The following is a 21,675-nucleotide window of genomic DNA, read 5'->3' on the forward strand; positions in this document are numbered from 1 at the left end:
GTAAATTAATTAATTAATTAATTTAAAAGAAGATTATATTGTGTAGTGAGATACCTTGGAAATATTGAATATTCAAAAGCATGGTGAAAATACTCTTTAAAGCATAATGGTTATGAAGATGATAGGGAGGGTGAAAGTAGGGCACAAGTGTCAGTCTTGTAGAGTGAAGGTAAAGAAAAGAGAATGTGTCAAAATACAGATATTTTGAGGCAGGGAAATTGGAAGAATAAACAATTAATACTGAATGGCCTCAGACAATAATAGACTAGAGTATTTGCTGAAAGGAATAGGGAACTTAAGGAAAGCAGAAAAGGCAATCAGGTGGATATGAATAAATCATTGATGAGTTAGCAAGAGATTGTAGTAAGACCAATTTGTCTAGTTTCACAATATTTTCTATTAATTTAAAGGGAATAAGGAAAATACTAAATTGAAAGAGTAGGCAGAGAATCATGAATTCTTTTAAGTATAGAATTTCTTTTTTTTTTTAATAGCTTAAGTATTTTGTTTGCAACTAAGCTTGTTAACGCTATATAGTGAAAATGTACAAAGAATAATGTTCCAGTTTTTGGCTAGATTTAAGTCAAAGATATTCATTAATAAGGAGTCTTCGAATGTGAATATTCCAGAAACTTCTCTAAGCTATCTGATCAGGACAGCTGTCTCTGAATATTACCTTACTTTGCAAGGTACTGGCATACATTTGAATTAAACTCAGTTTTTTTCAAAATAAGCCTTAATTTAAAAAACTATTCTATATTCAAACTAAAACAATTTTAATAGAACTTTCCTTTCCAGAAAAAATAATAAAGGAAACAAGGCATTTTGTAAAACATGGTCTTGAGCAAGTCACAGTAAAAAATAAATGTGTACTTAACTTCCACCTGCTCAAAACAGAGGCTACTTTCTGTTCCTCAGCCTTGGAAATAACGTGAAGAACAGTCTGTAAGCAACTTGGGGCAGGGGGTTGCCCAAACAAAGCTCAAGCAATTGAACATGGACATCTCTTAAAAGAATCTGGGGGAACCTGACCAAAGGATCCAAATTCTATTTTCAGTAACTGATACAAAGGTGAAGTGGCGCCTCCCAAGTAGCGGTGCCTCTGGGGCGTGGCCCAGCCCCATGCTCGCCTTTGTCATGCTCCCAAGCAAAGCCTGATGCCCCTGCTCCAGAGGAGACTCTTTTCCTTCGTAGAGGTTCAGTGTCCAGGGAGCTCCTTGTGTGAATGAGGTGAGCACAGACTCCACGTGGGTATTTTAAGGCTTGGAGTCAAAGTAATGTTCTAATACAGCTAGGCAGAGTCATGTGTCAAATGGCCTGTCTCAGGTTTGTTCTAATTCCTCACCACGCATTTGTAGACCTAGGACCACAGACCTTTGCTATGTCGTCATAATCACATCTAATGTCCCTCCTAATTTATGACTCATATTCTGTGCCTGGAAACAGTCCGTGTATTTAACAATAATACCTACACATAAAACAATACACTGTTACAACTTACATGGTCACAAAACATTAATGATCTTCTGTAGACCAAGGAAATGTTTTTAACCATAATTGTCGTGCATCAAATTCACAGCCAGAATCCCCCAAATCAAAAAAATGTGCACAATACAAATAATAACAAAATACACATACACACACATACACACACTCTCACACACACTTCTTACAGAACTGTACTTGGGGAAACTCCATTTGTTGAGTGCCACTGAGGGCATATTTTGCTAAACTGCTGCTCCAGGTATTTTTGTTTGGAAAATCTATCACAGTAGGGCACAGCTGTTTTTTGGATGAGCGGAAAAGAAAGATATGCTTGTGGCAACTGGAAAGTTTTAAGGTCTTTAAAGTTGTATAAAATGGACCTGCAGAAACATTTAAGTGTTCTCAGGATGCAAAGTTGGAGCTGAAATGTGATATCAAACTAGTTGCAAAAAGTGTACAGCAGCCATCTCTTGAGGTCAAACCTGGTACCCAGATATGCAAGAAAGATTCAGGACACGTCGTAGCTTGTTGGCCTTGTCCCATATCGTCGCATAATCTGATCATGTGTGAATTTCACAAAAGAGTCATATTGTTCTGCTGGTTTGGTATTGAGGATTTGCTCATACTCATCCCGAACTTTATCTTCATCGTCTTTTAAGATGACGCTCACATATTATTCCAACTTGTCGGAGGGTAAAGGTGGGCTGGTCCTTCTTCATCCAAGAGGAACCTGGAGAACTAGGTGCTGTGAGCGCTGAGTGAGGCTGACTTTGCGAAGTAAAAGCGTCACTCTGATTAAGAACAACTTCTAAACGTCTCCACCGCTGATAACGACTATATTCTTGTTTTATGTTCTGAAAAATTTGCCCCGCGGTTGGAAGGCGCCGCTCGCTGCCGGGCGGGGCGGGCTGCTGCAGAGTCGGCGGTGGAGTCTGAAGCAGCGGCGGCAGCTCGACGTCCGGGGGCCTGAGGCCCGGAGTGCGGCCGGCACAGGGGCGCAGCGCCGCCGCTTCGGAGAGCCGGGGCTCAGCAGCGCCGCCTCGAACTCCATGGGCCGCTTCCACGTCGCCCCGCACGCCGTGCCGCCGAAGGGCCAGGCACCGGGAGTCGACGCGGCTGTAACTGCGGCCCAACCTCCCGCTCCTCAGCGGAGTTCGCAAGCCAAGTCGGCTCCAGTGGCGGCTCCAGCACTGGCAGCCAAGTATAGAATTTCTTTTTCTACCAATATGGTGGGTGACTAGATATTCTGAAAAACACTCTCATCATAAAACATTTAGGTGCAGAAAAATTAATGCAAATAGGCTATAAAATTGATAGCTGAGATTAAAAAGTTGAGAAACATAACCAAAATAGTAAGGACACATAGAATCTGTGGCTGCTTTGGGACATTTACTTTTGCTAAGAACTAGACTTGATTTTTATAGACTCTTCGGTGAAATTAATACAATGTCTGGGACTCTTACAAAGTGACGAGTTGGAATCGAGACCCACATATAAAGCAAGAACTCTCAAATGGCTGTAATGCCAATGAAAGGGTGATAGAAAATCTAACCTGCCAGCAAAGGAAAATGACAAGATAACTTGTCTATTTTAGGCAGATTCAGAATGGAAAAATAAAATACTCTGAGAATTTGTAACCATAGGACTTCTTCACATGAATTGTAAATTAAATTTACTCTAATTTCAAGGTCCAGAGAATCCTAAGCTGAAAAACTGAAATGGCCCTGAGTTTATAAAACTGGAAGACATGCGACAGAAACAAATGCAAATAATCTCCCTTTAAAAAGTCTAATATGAGCACATAATAAAGTTAACCAAATGTACAAGAAATAAAGCCCCTATGAGTAAGAGTGAACAAAATTAACAAAACAGCATATGTATATTTCTAAGAGCTCTTGATATTGGAATTAATACAAAATATAAAATAATTGTTTTCAAATTGCTTCAAGAAATAAAATATAGATTTAAAAACCATAAACATAAAAAGGAATGAGAAACCATCAAAAATTATCAGCCCATCCTGGCTAGAAGGTAAAAAAAAAAAATTATACTTAAAATTGAGTTGCTACCTGTTTCAAGTGAGATAGAGATTGCAATAGGAACCTAATCAAGGTAATTGCTTGCTAAAAAATAGATCAAAGCTTGTCAGAAGAATATAACTATATCAAGATTCTCCACCACACAATTTTCACAATGTCCAGGATAAATTCCAAATTAATATAAAAAGAACCAAGAAAATGGTATTATTCTCAAAGGAGAAGAAAATCAACTGCGATATCCCAAATGGTGGAATTATCATAAAAGAATATAAATTAACTGTACTTAATATGGCATGTGCTTGTGATAAATTAAAGGATAGGAAATCTCAGCTGAAAAGTAGAAATTATAAAGTAGAAACAAATGGACATTTTAGAATTTAAAAATATAATAATATTTAAAATTTTCAGAATTCCCTGGATGAACTTAACGCAAGAATAGAGCTAACAAAGAAAAGTGTCAGTGAACCTGAAGATAGATGAATAGAAATTATCTAATTTGAAAAGGAGTGAGAACAATACTTTTTTAAAAGAGTTTCTAACTTTTTCCCAGGATGTAGAAAGCTGGAAAGAACATCATCACTCCAGATAATCTACGAAGTCATTACTTTAGAACCCATCAGAAAACTGAGGTCTTAGGCAGGCAACTACCCTGATGTATAAGAAAATACAGGTTCTTATAAGAGAAGATGTTATTTGAGTCTTGACTTACCTACAGTAGCACATGAAAGGAAGATGGGGCCACCATTTTGGAGAGTGAGAAGAATGAATGTAAAAATTAATCCTAAAGCAAGCTGAAGGGAAGAAATAAAATAAAAATCAATGAAATTGAAGACAGAAAATAAAAGATATTTAAAAAAAACCAAAAGCTGGTTCTTAGAAAATATTAAAAATTAATAAAATTCTAGAAAGAGTAACCATGAAAAAAAGAGAAGGCACAAATGATTAAATGAGAAATGAAAAAAGGATATTATTATAGATCTTACAGACGTTAAAAAGATAAGAAAATATTACAGTCAACTTTATGCTCATAAATTTAACAATTTAGATGAAATGGACAAATTCCTTAAAAGACACCAACTAACCAACCTTACTCAAGATTAAATAATGTGAATTATTCTATGTCTATTAAAGAAACCAAATTAATAAATAAAGTTTTTCAAGAAATAAATTTCCAGGACCAAATGGCTTCACTGGAAAATTCTAATTAACATTCAAAAAAGAAATATTACTGTTTCTACATTAACTTTTCCAAGAAAAGGAAGAGAGAAAACATTTTGCAATTCATTTTTATCAGGGCAAAACCCAAACCAAACAAAGACATTACAAAGAAAGATTAATAGAACAATGTCCCTCACAAACTTAGATGTAAAAAATCCTTTGCACAATATTAGCAAATCAAACCCCACAATATATAAAAGGATAATATATCATGACAAAGAGGGATATATCCTGGTAATTCAAGCCTGATATACATTTGAAAAACAAATGATGTAATTCACAATATCAATATATTAGAGAGCAAAAAGCATATCACATTTGAAAACCAAAAATTTGTATAATTTTTTTCCAGAAATATTTTCTGGGATTTATTACTGAATCCATCTACTGATTAAGCCTTGAAATGTCTCTGTGGGAAGGTTTTATTTTGGGGTTTCACTTCCTTAAAATTATTAAACTATTCTGATTTTATATTTATTTTTGTTTTAATTTTTATTGTTTCTTTGTTGGAATTTGTCAACTTTATCAGCATTTTAAATTTATTGGCAAAATATGTTTATACAACCTGTATTAGTTTGCTAGGGATGCTATAACAAAGTACTGCAAACTTGGTGTCTTAGAAATTTATTGTCTCAGTTCTGGATGCTAGGAGTCTGAAATCAAGGCATTATTACGATTGACTTCTCCTGAAGGCTGTAAGAAAAAAATCTGTTTCATGCCTCTCTAGTAGCTTCTGGTAGCTCAGTTTTTCCTTGTAAGTGGCATTCTCTCTGTTTCTTCACATTATTTTCCCTCTGTGAATGTCTGTCTCTATGCCCAAACTTCCCCTTTATATTAGGACACCAGTCATACTCTATTAGGTCTCTCCCTAATAACCTCATCTTAACTTGACTATACCTGCAAAGAGGACTTCAGCATATGAAGTTTGGGGGACACAGTTCAATCCATAACAGTATTACTTTTTAATATCTGTAGAATTAATATCTGTAATTATCCTCAATAATTAGTGGGTTTTTTTGGGGTTTTTTTGCGGTACGCGGGCCTCTCACTGTTGTGGCCTCTCCTGCCATGGAGCACAGGCTCCGGACGTGCAGGCTCAGAGGCCATGGCTCACGGACCCAGCCGCTCCACGGCATGTGGGATCTTCCCAGACCGGGGCACGAACCCGTATCTCCTGCATCGGCAGGCGGACTCTCAACCACTGCGCCACCAGGGAAGCCCAATAATTAGTTTTTAATATTTGTAGAATGTACAGTTATACCTTTTTTATTCCTAAAGTGTTTTTTTATGTTTTACATTTACATTTTACATTTATATTATTTATATTGTCAGAGGTTTTTCAATTTTATTAATCTTTTCAGAGAATCATATTTTGACTTTGTTTATACCCTCTCTTGGATATTTGTTTTCTAAGTTACTCATCTCTGCTTGTGTCTTATGTATAATTTGCTTTTCTTTCTCTATCTTCTTGGTTAGATTCTTGAGATTTTTACATTTTATTCTTCATCACTAGTTGTCTTTGAAGGTTATAAATTTGCCTCTGACCACAGCCTGAGCTTTATCCCTCAAAAATTTCACAAAAATTTTACTTGAAAAATTGTGGGGACTTCCCTGGCAGTCCAGTGGTTAAGACTTTGCCTTCCAATGCAGGGGGTGCAGGTTTGATCCCTGGTTGGGAAGCTAAGATCCCACATGCTTCAAGGTCAAAAAACCAAAACATAAAACAGAAGCAATATTGTAACAACTTCAATAAAGACTTTAAAAATGGTCCACATTAAAAAGAAAATCTTTAAAAAAAAAAGAAAAATTTTGAAGATGGAGATAAACTAAAAGAATAATATAAGAAGTAGAGGTATCCTTTTACAAATTGTTAACTTTTTGTCTTATTTGTCCTCTCTTTCTCATCAGTAGGTAGTTCTATTATTTTCTGAACTATTTGAAAATAATTTTAAATTTTATGACAGTACTCTGAAAAAAATTAAAGCTATGTTCCTCTAATAATAAGAATATTTTCCTATTTAACTGAAACATCATCATATCCATGAAATAACTTTTAAAATTTATTTATGTAATAGTATTATTGAATATAATATTATTTTTTTAATTCCCTAAGGGTCCAAACATATTTATTATGGTTGTTTTAATGTTTTTACTCTAAAACCCTATCTTTTTTCACACACCTGCATACATTGGAAAATGGTAAAATGTGATTTAAATTATTTCCTAATTCTTTCTTGTCATGTTTTCTTTGACCCAGTTGATTATTTAGAAGTGCATTTCTTAATATCCAAACTTATGAGGAATTAAAAGTTATCTAACTTTGCACTTGGCCAGAGAACATATTCAAGATGATTTCAGTACTTTAGTTTTTATTGATACTTGGTTTTGGTGAGGCATGTGCTCAGATCTGATCAATATTTAATGTTCACTTGAGAATTTTGTTTGGCAAGAATTTCTGTTCTGCAAAAAATTTTGTTCTGTAGTTGTTACCAGTAGTGTTCTATATTATGTTGGTTAGATGAAGTTTGTTAATAGTACTTTTCAAATCTTTTATATGTTTACTACTATTTGTCTGGTTATCCTTTCAATTATTGAGAAACATGGGTTAAAAATATCTTGTGTAATTGTGGAATTATTTATGCCATTTTTTTAAGTTCTATTTTGTTACTTTATATGTTTTGAGGCTTTGCTATTAGTTGCATACAAATTTATGGATATTACATATATTTGGTGAATTAAGTTTTTATATTAATAAAATTTATTTTTAGGACTTTATATTAGTACACTGTTCACTGATACTAATATAGCTATTTCTGCTTTCATTTGGTTAGTTTATACATGGTATATGTTTTTCTATCTTTTTATTCTCAAATTTTAAATCCATGCATTTTATATATCTTGTGGAAACTATGTTTCATTAATTGTTAATAAAGTTTTATTAACATGTTTGCATTTTAATTAGAATATATAGAATTTTATATTTAGCAGAATAATTGGTATTTAATATCTAAATTTGCCATTGTACAATTTTATGAATTTTTCCCACCTGTGCTGTGTTCCATTTTCTCACCTTTCTTAACTTATTTCGAATTGATTCTTTTTATTATTCTAGTTTTCTTCTAGCAGCCAAGTAATTGTATGTGCTTTTACTATATATACAAATTACAGTATGCATTCTTGAATTTTCATATGTGAGTTAGTACTTTTATCTCTTCCTGGGCAGCTCAAGAATTTTAAACATGTTTAATATATTTAGTCCCATTGAATTTGCAACTTCTTATAGATGATTAAAAAGTTCTCAATCTTATTAATATTTTTGGAAATGCAGATTAAAACTATAATATGATAACTCTACACACTTACAAGTTTGACCAACATTTAAAAAGTCTTATAGAGGATATAGAGCTATTCGAATTTTCATATGTTGCTGAATTGGTGTGCAAATTTGTACAATCACTTTGTAGAAGAGTCTGCTAAACAGTGAACACAAGTGTTCATAGACGTAACGTTTGGAATACTTTAATACTGGTGACAACCCAAATGACTGTCAATATTACATTGAATAAATAACTAGTGATATATTTGTATAATGACATCTTTTAAAGATGTGAAAAGTAATAATCTAGTGCTATGTGTAAAACAAGATAGATGAATCATTCAAACATAATGTTGAGCTAAAGAAGCAAACCATAAAACATTTATATAAAGTTCAAAAATAGGCGAAATATTTATGACATCCCTAAAAGGAAGTTTTTTTCTCTAAGTGGGATGGAATATAAACAGTTTTGTTGAGCATCTTAAACCATGGCGAGAAAGTCAACATACCTATTTTCAGAGAATTTGGGAAATATAGTTTGCAAATTCTCAACCCTGGAGTCACAAAGCAGAGTACATAAAGTTGCCTTTCAGTCAATAATCAGTCCACCAGAAACTTTTTTGTTTATTTTTTTCAGATGATTCTATTTCCCAGTCACATAGTTACAGAGGCTACCTTTAAAACTTCTCCATCTCTGATCATTTATAGTAAATGAACTTTTCGTACTCACTAAACAGATTTTAATTTAAAAATATTTAGAGGTACCGATTATGGCAAAACCAAAAACAAACCACACTATGCTATGTACTGGGCAAGAAGGATTGTAAAGATAAATAAGATATTGGTTGAAAATGATATTTTAAATTTTAATTCATTCCATAGATTAATCCAAATAGCACGACTCACCCCCTATAAAAAGCAGCAATGTGGTAACAAACATATACCTTAAACTTTTATGTTTTACTTATTCTTTTAAATAAAAAAATATTGTACTTCATAAAATGCTTTTTGAATCCATCATTCTGAGTCTAAAATATGAACACTTTAAATTAAACATACTTTGATACCAGGCAGTGTATTTTAAAATGTTTTCTTAATAGTAATATAATTTCCACACAAAATTTATAAATACTTAGGGATTGTCACACTTGACTTTTTTTCATTTGCATTGCTCAAGCATTATGCATTATTCATTATAGACCCTTCTGTTCTTATCACTGAGGTTGCTTCCTTTCAGGAATATGTAATAGGAAATATCATTGTGACTTTAGTTTGCATGAGATCCCAAAAAGTTCTACACACAAGCACATTCAGTTAGTGAAGAGACTTTTTTATAAATCAGAACTTAGAGTCAATTAGACATACTAATTTACTTGAGTTTAGTGTTACTAAATTAAACTTATTGTTCTTGGCAGTAGGGAATACACAGGGATAGGATATGAGATAAATACATAAAAATGGTATATAAATTTCATTAGAAATGTGTTAATCAGTTGTTGTATTGGTCCACTAAAGAGTGAGATTCTACTCATGTGTGAGAAGAGGAAAGATTGTTTAGATCCACTGGTGTGATCAGCGATGGCTGCGAACTTGTAGCGTGCCAGCTGCGCTTCACTTAGACATTGTCATAAAATATGAGCGTAGGAAAAATGCTCAAAGAGTTTTAATTTTATTGAAATCACATAGCAGACAAAAGAAAAGGAAACAAACAAAAAAAACCATAGGCTGATTTGCTCCTATAGATTTTTTTCCCATTCACCAGTATGGAAATTTCTTTTATTCATTAATATTTATCTTTGAGGCATATGTATAAGATATTGCTTCAGCTTTTAAAATTTTAGTTAGCATGTTATGAATAAAGTATTTGCCCTATCTGCAATTTTTTCCTGTACTGTGTCTCTAATAGGATAACTAATTTGAATTTTTTTCTTAACTCAAGGGTCCCTTTTATAGTATGATTTAAAATCCCTTACAAGTTACTTCATAATTTCCAGCTCTTTCATGTTGTAAGTGTACTTTATCCTGCTCTTCTTTCTGCTTGCTTCTTAGACTTATGCAGAACATGAGTTAACCCATATTTTAATAATCTCCTCTCTTAAGGATTTCATGTAAAAGAGCAACTTTAACTTAGTAATCTAAAATGATACCACTAAATGGAAAACTTTAAAGACTTTATAGTGATTAATATCTAGTTATAAGCAAAAACAATGACAATTAAACTATACTGGAATATCTGATTTTTTTAAGTCTAAACATTTCAACAATAAAAATATTAATTATGATAGAAATATATATTGCTTTTTGAATGTGAAACAGTTCAGAATCTGAAATATTTTTACATTCTTTTTTTCATTTGAAGTTTATAAGTTAAAAATGCTTACAGTTTTGTTGCTTCCAACTTTATATTTGTTCCTTTCCATATTTTAAAAAAGTGAGCTAAGCTCTGGTTTGTTAAATGGTCTTTCTGATGAAACTGAGGAAAACAAAATTTCCAGTGATTAGCTTACAATATTATGCCAGAGGACAGGTGTTCTGCCCTTCTTTATGAGGTAAATTAAGATCTCTGCTGGAATGACCTCAGATGTCTGTCCTTCTTGCAAAAAGGTGATGCTGAAATTCATTTGAGGCCTTTTATACTTTATATCTATGACAATTATTAATAGACCTCAGTGTGTACTGGTTCTGAAAGAGAGAGAATATGAGAAGTGGGTGAGAACCTAGGAATGTAGGGAAAACTATGCAACGTCTGTGAGTGAAGACAGAGAAACGTGCTGTGTAGGAGTAGCTCCAAAGTAAATTAAGATGCTGATGGAGAAGGAAGGAAATAATGAGCTAACTTCATTTATGAACTTCATTATTTTTAGCAACTGTATAACTTTTTTAGATGCTCAATCTTTAATATTCTTCTCTAATTACTAGAATATAAACCTACAGAAAAACCTCAAATATTTGGTATAGATAGATAAGACAGAGCAGAGCTTGTTAAAAGAGAGTGGTGTGGGGTTACAGTGACTTGTTTGAAGATAGTGCTGAAATCTGACGTGGAGAACATTAGAGGTGGATAGAAAGATGGAGGAAGAGGCATAGATTTTTAGTGGAAGATAATTTTCAAGTGGATGAATTTTGAGTTCAGCTGAGAGATTAAAAGAAAAGATACTAGTTTATCTGCCACAATCAAATGTGCTTCAACAAATTCTAATTGAAAAAACTCATTTCACTTTCCAGATTATCAGGAATAATTTCAACCAGGAATGATAGTATATAATATCCATTTTTCATGACTTCAGAGTTCTGTGCTAAATGGACAACTTGCTTACTGTGGTGATCCCTATTTGATACTCACCCAACATACCATAAACTTTTACTTATAACTTGTCTAAATACTTGGAGGTTTATAGCTTCTTTTAAATTCCCTCCTTTTGGGCCAGTGTTTGGTGAGACTGTAATCTTTTTTTTTCCCCTAATGGGTTTTTCATGACAATTTATCTACATATTCCACATCACTTCATTTTCATGTGCTTGTCTGGAATCTACATAGCATTGATTACAACTGAACTATCAAAATAATTAGGATTAGACCAATTTTTAACTTTCTGCAGTGTGCCCCCCTCAATTGCCTATAAACCTTGTCAAATGTTCAAAGGCATTATCATCTATCAGTTGATAAGACAATGTTGAATCTACAGAGATTTATATCAAGTAGAATATGTATAGTTGTATTATTTTTAATTAACTAATTAATTGATTAATTAATTTTGGCTGCATTGGGTTTTCATTGCTGCGCTTGTGCTTTCTTTAGTTGCGGTGAGCGGGGGCTACTCTCCTTTGTGGTGTGCGGGCTTCTCATTGCGGTGGCTTCTCTTTGTTGCAGAGCATGGGCTCTAGGTGTGTGGGCTTCAGTAGTTGTGACATGCGGGCTCAGTAGTTGTGTCTTGTGGGCTCTAGAGCACAGGCTCAGTAGTTGTGGTGCACGGTCTTAGTTGCTCCACGGCATGTGGGAACTTCCCAGACCAGGGTTCGAACCTGTGTCCCCTACACTGGCAGGCGGTTTCTTAACCACTGCGCCACCAGGGGAGTCCCTGGTAGCTGTATTCTTATTTTCACTTTTTCCTTTCCCCAAGCATTATAACACTATGCATATTTACATGCAAATTCTGAATCATTAGCAAACACTTTTGTGAACTGTATACACTAATGTTAAACCTTTTCTTAGGAGAAGAACTATGCATTTACATAATGAAACTAATCCTGATAATAGAAATTTAAAAATGAATTCTTAAGTAATATTTAAATAGATGAATCTGATCATAGCAGGTAGAAATTTCTCTATTAATTTAGACTAGTACATTTTTATGCTTCTCAAAAAAAGTTTATCTTCTCTTTTCATTTTTTTTTTATCAGTGAGTTGCCTATTAAATTCTTGAATTCTTGCCATAGAAATTTCATGGACGTCTGTGGAAACTATGAAGGGAGATGAATTATTTTATAATAAAAATGATGAGTTCAATGATACATTTGTTTAAGCTAGCAAATATAGAGTGGCTTCTTGATATGCTGTAATATGGTGTGATGACACTTCATGTTGTATATGTATGTGTGGATGTGTGTGTTGAGAGTGGTAGGGAAAGGGTGAGAGCAACCACTTCCACAAACCATTCCTATCCAGAAATTTTCAGAAGCTTCAGTGTTTCATCAATTTACTTGTAAAACATCTGTAATATTTCTGTTTCCCAGACTTGTGGGGGTGGAGTCATCAGCGGCATCTTCTACTATGATTTCAAAATGATACAATGTAGTAACCATTTCAGTGATACTGTTTTCTCTATAAATGCCATCCACATTCTTTCTCTTCCTTTTCTGAGTCTCTCTCTATTTCTGTTTTGTATTAATTTTCATTTAAAATTTTAATATAGCTCTTTTTAAAATAAGCGTTGACTAATATTTGCTTACGGTGAACGATAGTTCACGTAAAGTCTTTCACGCATTGTATACATGTATTAATGTATATAAACAACATAATTATGGTAATTAGTAAGCTGCATTTTATCTTAGAATGTTTCTCAGTCAAGAATCCTGTCATTTAAAAAGGCTATGTTCATTTATTTATTTATCTTCTAATGCCATTGTATTTAAATTTCCCATTCTAATATGCTTGCTTTAGACTGGACTTCTAAGGAGGCAGAAGAACAAGGGGTATGGAATTAAGGAACAATATGAAGTCAGGGAATTGAAAAAGTAAAAATTCCAGAGAGAGTCTGAGCAAACAAGAAAAGAAGTCAAACAAGGAAAGAAGTATTCCCTAGGGGAAATGTGGAAGATAGGACAATCATCGATTATAATTACGTCACTCTGAGAATGTGTAAAGCACATGTGCCATCTGTCGCTCTGCTCAAGCCATCACATCAGTGATCTGATAGGTACTGCTGTTTCCTCAGAGGGGTTTCTTTTAATAACTCATGATGAAAGAATATGGCGGGATATTCCGAGGAAAAGAATGGATATTTGGGGAGAAATTGTATCAGTGGAGAATATGGTCTCCAGCATCCCAGATCCCCGCGGTATGGTTCACCTCTCCGTAAGGAGCAAGTAGAATTTGGTTGTGTCCCATGCTAGTTTGGTTACATCCACCTGATAATTTGAGTTCAGGAAAATAATACCATTGAAGGGATATATATATGTATAAAATGTATGATTTTTGAAATACTTTTATAAGGACATTATTACCAAAAATGACTTTGCTAAATCTGATTTTTAAATGTGACTAAGTTTTATTTGTGTTAGGAACTGTAACTGATAATAATCAATAGGTAACACACATTGTCTGAGTAATGAATCATTTTAATGAGTGAACTAGGTCCCCATGTTTTGGTTAATATGCACTTGAGAAGGTCCTTATTGTTGACAGTACAATTAAATTTTTTTTAAAAAAGCATTTAACTTAAAATGTTCATGGTAGGCATGAAAGAACGCTCTTTCGTTTTTCACATCCTCGTCTTTGTATATTTTGCTTCTAGTCATCTGAAATTACTTTTTAATAGGATGCTTATATTGCTTATCTCTTACTTTCTCAGTGAAATTTTTCCCAATAGTTTTTAAAAACGATTGAGTTTTTAAAAACTCATTCAGAGAGGGTCCTTCTGTGAAAATCAAGGGGAAAGAGATACTTTAACTAGAATGACTGACCCAGAAACTGCACCTTAACTTTCTGCTAAAGACTGTTTAACCACTAAGTCCCCAATGAGCAGAAGTTTTGTGAATACCTCTGTTCTGAACACTTGTGAATGTTCAGAAGGTTTTGGCCCTTTCTTTTTTTTAAACTGCTTGGTGAGTCTGATATCCTTATGGTAAGTTTATAGGGACCATGACAGTCTCCTTGTTGCATATCCCTTTTTTTCCCCCATACTTTCTCATTCAACCTCTAACTTACAGCATCCAAAGTAACCTTGACCATGCCTGTATGCCATTTAGTGCTCTATGTTTGCTGTTGCTTATCTGGTGTGTGTGTGCATGTTTGTGTATTTATGTATGTGACATACATAAATTCTAAAACTCTGAATTATTTTTGTAGTAGTTAACATTTTAAGATGCTGAGGTTTCTTCTCTCCACACTCCCTATAACTCATTATTTTTCATCTACTCTTCTTTTGGCAGTGATAGCATTCCATAAGCTCCATTATGAGTTTGAAGTTGATATAGTTTAAGAAAAATAATTCAGTTGAAAAATTCATAATAAGGAGCCCAGTAGTGCAAGATGAATACAAGTCTTGATTTCCAAGATCCAAAATAACTCTGAAAACTAATTTTTTTTTGTCTGCAAAACCTGACCTAATTTGGCTTCAAATTTTGACTTCAAAGAATGACATTGGTTTATTTATAGTCTTTACTTATCTTTCTCAGTCTGAATATCCATACAGTTTTCTATAGCATTTTTAGTGTGTTGGATCTTGGGATGCTGTCCCAGATTCTGCTAGGGTGCTGCTTAATAGGCAGTAAATGCATTTTATTACCTTTTTAGTATTTAGAAAAAATACAGCATTTGAAAACCCATCTGACCTCAAGAAGTTCAAATAAAGAACTGTGGACTGAAAAACTCTGGTGAGAAAAATCAGCAATATATTTTTAAATTGGGTATTTAGTTGAAATGACTTTAATGCCTCAATGGAGTCGTCAGAACTATTACTTCAGTGCTTTTCTTTCCATCTCATTTCATAACAGGTAACATCTTAGCAGTGTGGAGAAATCCCTTGCCTAGTGGAGAGAAAGGAGATGGGGTAGAACATTATAATAAAAATAATAATCTATAGAACAGTGATCTAGAGAACAGATTATTTTCTCCTTGTTTTTCTTTCTCTTCCTTTATCCCAACATTTTACATTTTACTATGGAAAGAATGCCCATGAAAACAACACTGTATCAGATTTAATGTTGTAATGAATTGCAGTTTGTATTGAAAAAATTAAAATATAATAAAACAAAAACATATTTGATATGTAGATTGATTAAATTAAATACAACAAACATTTAAAAACACTAAATGGACCTTTTCTTCAAAAAAGAGCATGTGTCTGCATGAAATTTTGCATGCATTAAGAAGAAAGTCAGTCTCATTGAATCCCTCCAAGTAATCTATGAAGAACCTTGGTCCTAAAATATGCCTGAGATTGTGCAAAGGATTGATGCAGGTTCTGCACCATGGTTCTGGTCATTGAAATATTCCAAGTCTAATAGAGGATACAGACAATTAGACGAATTACACAGTGTGATACAACAATTCTTATAATTAGCATAAGTACAAAGTGATATTGTACCACAAAGGAAGGAATAACTGACACTTTACAAGGAGGTTTTCGTGGAGATGACATTTTATTGAACAATCACAAGAGGGATATTGTAAAGAAATATGAGGGAGGAAGCTTGGAGGAGTCTGAGAATAGCTGAAGTAAAAAGCATTGTGTACTCTTTCCAAAGACAATGTTCTAAATTCAGTGACTGTATTTTCAGAAACAAAACAGAACAAAATTTTAGTTTCTCAGTCTGGTTTTCCAGAATCCATTCATTTGTTCAGTAAATATTTGCTGAATATCTTTCCTGTTCTCTGCTAGGTCTTAGAATGTGGAGCAAAGTGACACAGTGTTTGTTGCTAAGGAGTTCATTGTCCCATTAGAGAGACAGCCAAATAAACAATCAATTGCAGCATGACTTACAGGGACTGGGCACTGTGGTGACATTTTGGCTACTGAGCAATGCCAAGTCATCTCCTAAATTTCCACTGAAATAGCCCTGAATGTAGATACACAAATCTGGGCAACAGTGCTACAAACTAAACAGAGGAACTAAGTTGGTGTCTGGAGAGATTTACAGATACCTCTGTACTATACCTGCTCTGCCTTCTGACCCAGAACATCCCAAATTGCTGTCTCTAAATCTGGAACTCAAGGATGTTGTCAGGTAGAATTGCACTGGAACTGTCAGAGCTGGCCAGAATCAGGCTCATTTCTTAAAACTATTTCTCCCACATTTTTTTTTTTAGACACGCCATGCGGCTTGCAGGACCTTAGTTCCCCAGCGAACCCGTGCCCCTTGCAGTGAAAGTGCAGAGTACTAACCACTGGACCACCAGGGAATTGCCTACATTTTCTTATTCTATATTGGTTTTAAGACTGTAACTCCTAGGATTCAATATGTATCAGTCAGTGTTCTTAGTGGCAAGCAAGAGAAACTAATTCTTTTGTCTTAGGCAAAGAATTTATTAGAAGCGTAGTGTATAGAATTTCCTAGAAGGCTGAGAAACTTGGTGAGGAGGTAACAGTGCTCCAAGCCACGGGACATTGAAGCTTGTACCCCTGAAAATAATGGAATGGGGCAATGGACCCCATCACTAGCATCACTAACACTGCAGCCAACATTGAAACTCATATAACAGCCAGAGAGTGTTCTCTGTCTCGTTGTCTCTTTATCATGGCAACAGCAACCTTTCCAAAGTCCAGAGTAAATGCATATGATTGATGGGTTCTGAGACACAGACCTGCACCCCAGCTACAAAGGAGGCTGAGTGAGGTAGTCAGGGTCTAGTCTAGTTATAAGACCAAGAAACCATTTAGTCTTACAAATATATTGGATCTGTAATGCAGGGTTGGAAGAGCTGAGTAGCCAAATGGAAGACAGTGAGCCCATCCAGAAATTAAGGAACAAAAGGAAGCTAGTAACACTCCTGGGGCTAGAGGAAAAATGGGTGTTACCAGAGCTCAGAAGAGAGGGAGATTTGATTGGAACTAAAAATAAATTAAGGAATGCCTGGAGAAAGTTGAGACCCTGAGGGATAAATTGTCCCAGGAGACTGAGCTATGGACGAGATGTGACAGAGATGCTGCCTGAGACAGAATAATAGAGACACAATTACCCTGCCCAGCTTCTGCATGCCTTCCAAGTTCCAAACATCCATCAATGCCTTCCATTGGCCTAACCTCTCCAGAAGTTTGTTGTAGTTTCTTGTGATACAGAGCTAGCTGAGCAGAGAAAGGAAGGAAATGGATCTGAGAGAAATCGGACAAGACATCTGAACACTGGGAGAGCAAGTAGCTGAAACTGTCAACTTCAGTAGAAGTTCTGAACTCTTCCTCTCACCAGGATTCAAAACGTGACGAATTTTCCATTTTAAAGAGGGGCTTTAGGTGCCAGGCAAAAAAAAAAAAAATAGTGTATATTCACTGCACTAACCACCAGGAACAGAAATAGGTGTTAATATAATGGCAGCACCTCCTAGGAGGAAAAGTCTACACAGAGAGAACATTGTCGACAAGCAAAAAGTTAAGAGTGTGTGGATTACGTGCAGCAGTGTTTTGGGATACGTAGTCCTCCATTCATACAGAACTGAATTACAGACTGCATCTGACTTACTAGCTTGGTTTAAGAATTCCACAGTCAGAAGTTGTTTATTGAGCATTATACTTCCATTCAGGGATTCACACTGAGAGTGGAAACTGCCAAGACGGAAGTGGACAGTGAGGGGCCAGGGAATCCTTATCTTACTGATACCATTCTCTGCACCTCATTGCAGAATTAATAAAGCAAGAAAAACAATCACAACTCTGTAGTACTAGGGAAAAGAAGAATTTCCCCAGAGGATTCAAAGGAAGCACAAACCTCTGAAGATGATTTTTTACCAAAAATGTTCTAACCTTTGCCAAATCCAAATATTACCTTCAGTTACTGAAACTTTCTATATTTGAAGTTGTTGACCATCCCTTTCTTCTTGAAACCCTACTGATACCGTGCCATTTATTCCTCATATTTTCCTTTTTTTTTTTGCTCTGGTACTTAATTCTTAGTGTTCTTCAGATTTACTTTTTCTGCTCATTGCCCTTCTCACGTGACATGCAATTGTTGAAAGATATAATTTACTCTCATTTTTAATGTTCACAAATACTTAGCTGACTTCCAAATTTATGTAGTACCAAGTTTTTCACCTGCTGTTCTGAAGGTCTAAATTCAGAAGAACATGTTTAACATCACTAATTCTGTCCCAAATTAAACACTTTCTCTTTTCTAAAACTGGCTTTTCATGTGCTCCTTTATTCAGTTGGGGATCCCATTATCTTCCGTTCACTCTATCAACCTAGAATCACTCATTCCCAAATCCAATCATTTGTAAACTCCTACCCACTTAATCTTGTTCAAATATCTTTTCCTGTCCAATCCTACTCCTGTTATCCTAGTCCAGGCCTTTAACAACTCTTACTGGGTAATTTTTATAGACAACTAACTGGACCTCCTGCCCCTAGGCTCATTTCCTCAAATATATTCACACTTATCAGAAATCTACTGAAAAAATGCAATGTCATCCTTACTTTCTTAAAGCCCTTTAATGGTTACTTACAACATACCAGATAAAAACCCTTTCATTCAAATTCCTCATTAACCTTAACTCTCCAGCTCATCTACTGACACTTGCTATTTCATTCCTCTTCTATCTTTCTGAAATTGAGTCTACTCTCCTTCCTGCCTCATGTTGTTTCATCATTTGGGAAAGAATATCCCTATCCCATTCCAATAGACTTTATCTGGCAAACTCCTATTCAGTCTTAAAGGCTCAGTTCAGGATGACAGTTTTCAGTAATTCTTTCAGACTAGGTCAAACTGAATTAAAAACTTCCACCATTTCCCCCACCCACAGAACACTAAGCATAATTATAAGCCAACAGATTGTGAGCTCCGGAAGGACAGGACATATTTCATTCATCTTTATATTTGCAAATCCTATCAGAGACTAGTGCATACTGAAATTTTGAGTCTGAATACCTGCATTTGTGTTCTTCTTCTGATATTTATCAGCTAAGTGACATTAAGAACAATAACATTTACCTCTTATAACCTCACTTATCTATCAAATGGTTTAATAATAATATGTACTTAACTTTTGTGGTTGTTATGAGGCTCAAATGAGGTGTTTATAGGTATATGTCATAAAGGGAATGTCAAAATAAAGCCAGTCACACAAAGTTTTGGTTTTCCAGTGCATGTAAAAGTTATGTTTACACTGTACTGTAGTCTATCGTGTGCAATAGCGTTATGTCTAAAAAAACCAATGTATCTACCTTAATTAAAAAATACCTTAGTGCTAAAAAGTGCTGTCATCTGAATCTTCAGGGAGTCATAATCTTTTTGCTGGCTGCTGACTGGTCAGGGCGGTGGTTGCTGAAGGTGGCGGAGGTGGCTGTGGCTACTTCTTAAAACAAGACAGCAATGAGATTTGTAGCATCAGTTGACTCTCCCTTTCACGAAGGATCTCTCTGTAACATGTAATGCTATTTGGTAGCATTTTACCCACAATAGAACTTCTTTTAAAATTGGAGTCAGTCATTTAAAACCCTGCTTCCACTTTATCAACTAAGTTTATATAATATTCTTCATCCTTTATTGTCATTTCAGCAATATTCACAGCAGCTTCACCAGAAGTAGATTCCATTTCAAGAAACCACTTTGTTTGTTCATCCATAAAAAGTGCCTCCTCATCTGTTAGTTTTATCATAAGACTGTATCAATTCAGTCACATCTTCAGGCTCCACGTCTAATTCTAGTTCTCTTGCTTTTCCCACCATGTCTGCAGTTACTTCCTCCACTGAAGTGTTGAACCCTTCAAAGTCATCCATGTGCATTGGTTTCAGCTTCTTCCAAGTTCCTGTTAATGTTGATATTTTGAACTCGTCCAATGAATCACAAATGTTCTAAATGGCATCTAGAATGGTGAATCCTTTCCAGAAGGTTTTCAATTTATTTTGCCAGATCCATCAGAGGAATCACTATCTATGGCAGCTATAGCCTTATGAAATGTATTTATTAAGTAATAAGGCTTGAAAGTAGAAATGAATTCTTGATCTGTGGGCTGCAGAATGGATGATGTGTTAGCAGGCATGAAAACAACATAAGGCTCATCGTACATCTCCATCAGAGCTCTTGGGTGACCAGGTGCATTGTCAGTGAGCAGTGATGTTTTGAAAGGATTTTTTTTTCCTAAGCAGTAAACAGTGGGCCTAAAATATTCAGGAAACCATGTTTTAAACAGATGTGCTTTCATTCAGGCTTTGTTGTTCCATTTATAGAGCACAGGCAGAGTAGATTTGGCATAATTCTTAAGGACCCTAGGATTTTCAGGAATGGTGAATGAGCATTGACTTCAGCTTAAAGTCACCAGCTGCATTAGCCCCTAACAGGAGAGTCAGCTTCAAGGCCAGGCATTGATGTCTACTCTCTAGCTATGGAAGTCCTAGATAGCATCTTCTTCCAATGTAAGGCTGTTGCTTAGTCTAGCCACCTTCATTCATTATCTTAGCTAGATCTTCTGAATAACTTGGTGCAGCTTCTGTATAAGCACTTGCTGCTTCACCTTACATTTTGACATTATAAAAACAGTTTCTTTCCTTCAAGCTCATAAACCAAACTTTGCTAGCTTCAGACTTTTCTTCTGCAGCTTCCTTACCTTTTGCAGCCTTGATAGAACTGAAGAGGAGTTAGGGCCTTGCTCTGGATCATGCTTCAGCTTAAGAGAATGTTGTGGTTGGTTTGATCTTCTATACAGACCACTAAAACTTTCTTCTATCAGCAATGAGGCTGTTTTGCTTTCTTATCATTTGTGCATTCACTGGAGTAGCATTTTTAATTGCCTTCAAGAATGTTTCCTTTGCAGTCACAACTTGGCTAACTGTTTGGCATGAGAGAGGCCTAGCTTTCAGCCTATCTGAGCTTTTGACATACCTTCCTCGCTAGGCTTAATCATTTTTAGCTTTGATTTAAAGTGAGAGTCATGCAGCTCATCCTTCCACTTGACTACTTAGAGGACATTGTATGTTTATTAATTGGCCTAATTTCAGTATTGTTGTGTCTCAGGGAATAGGAAAGCCTGAGCAGAGGGAGAGAGATGGGGGAACGGCCAGTTGGTAGAGCAGTCAGCACACACACATTTATCAAGTTTGCTGTCTTATTATGGGCACAGGTTATGGTGCCCCAGAACAATTACAATAGTGACATCAAAGATCAGTGGTCACAGATCACCATAACAAATATAACAATAACAAAAAATTTTGAAATATTATGAGAATTACCAAAATGTGACACAAAGAC

General features: G+C 35.1%; 1 pseudogene; it reads right to left on the minus strand.

Annotated features, from left to right (window-relative positions):
• Nucleotides 1-1,016: 1,016 nt before the first annotated feature.
• LOC149748382 (akirin-1-like) lies at nt 1,017-21,331 on the minus strand (annotated as a pseudogene).
• Nucleotides 21,332-21,675: the final 344 nt, after the last annotated feature.

The sequence above is a fragment of the Delphinapterus leucas genome, chromosome 9, assembly GCF_059928025.1.
Source record: "Delphinapterus leucas isolate spDelLeu-1000000601 "Yukka" chromosome 9, BTC_Dleu_Yukka2, whole genome shotgun sequence".
NCBI lineage: Eukaryota > Metazoa > Chordata > Mammalia > Artiodactyla > Monodontidae > Delphinapterus > Delphinapterus leucas.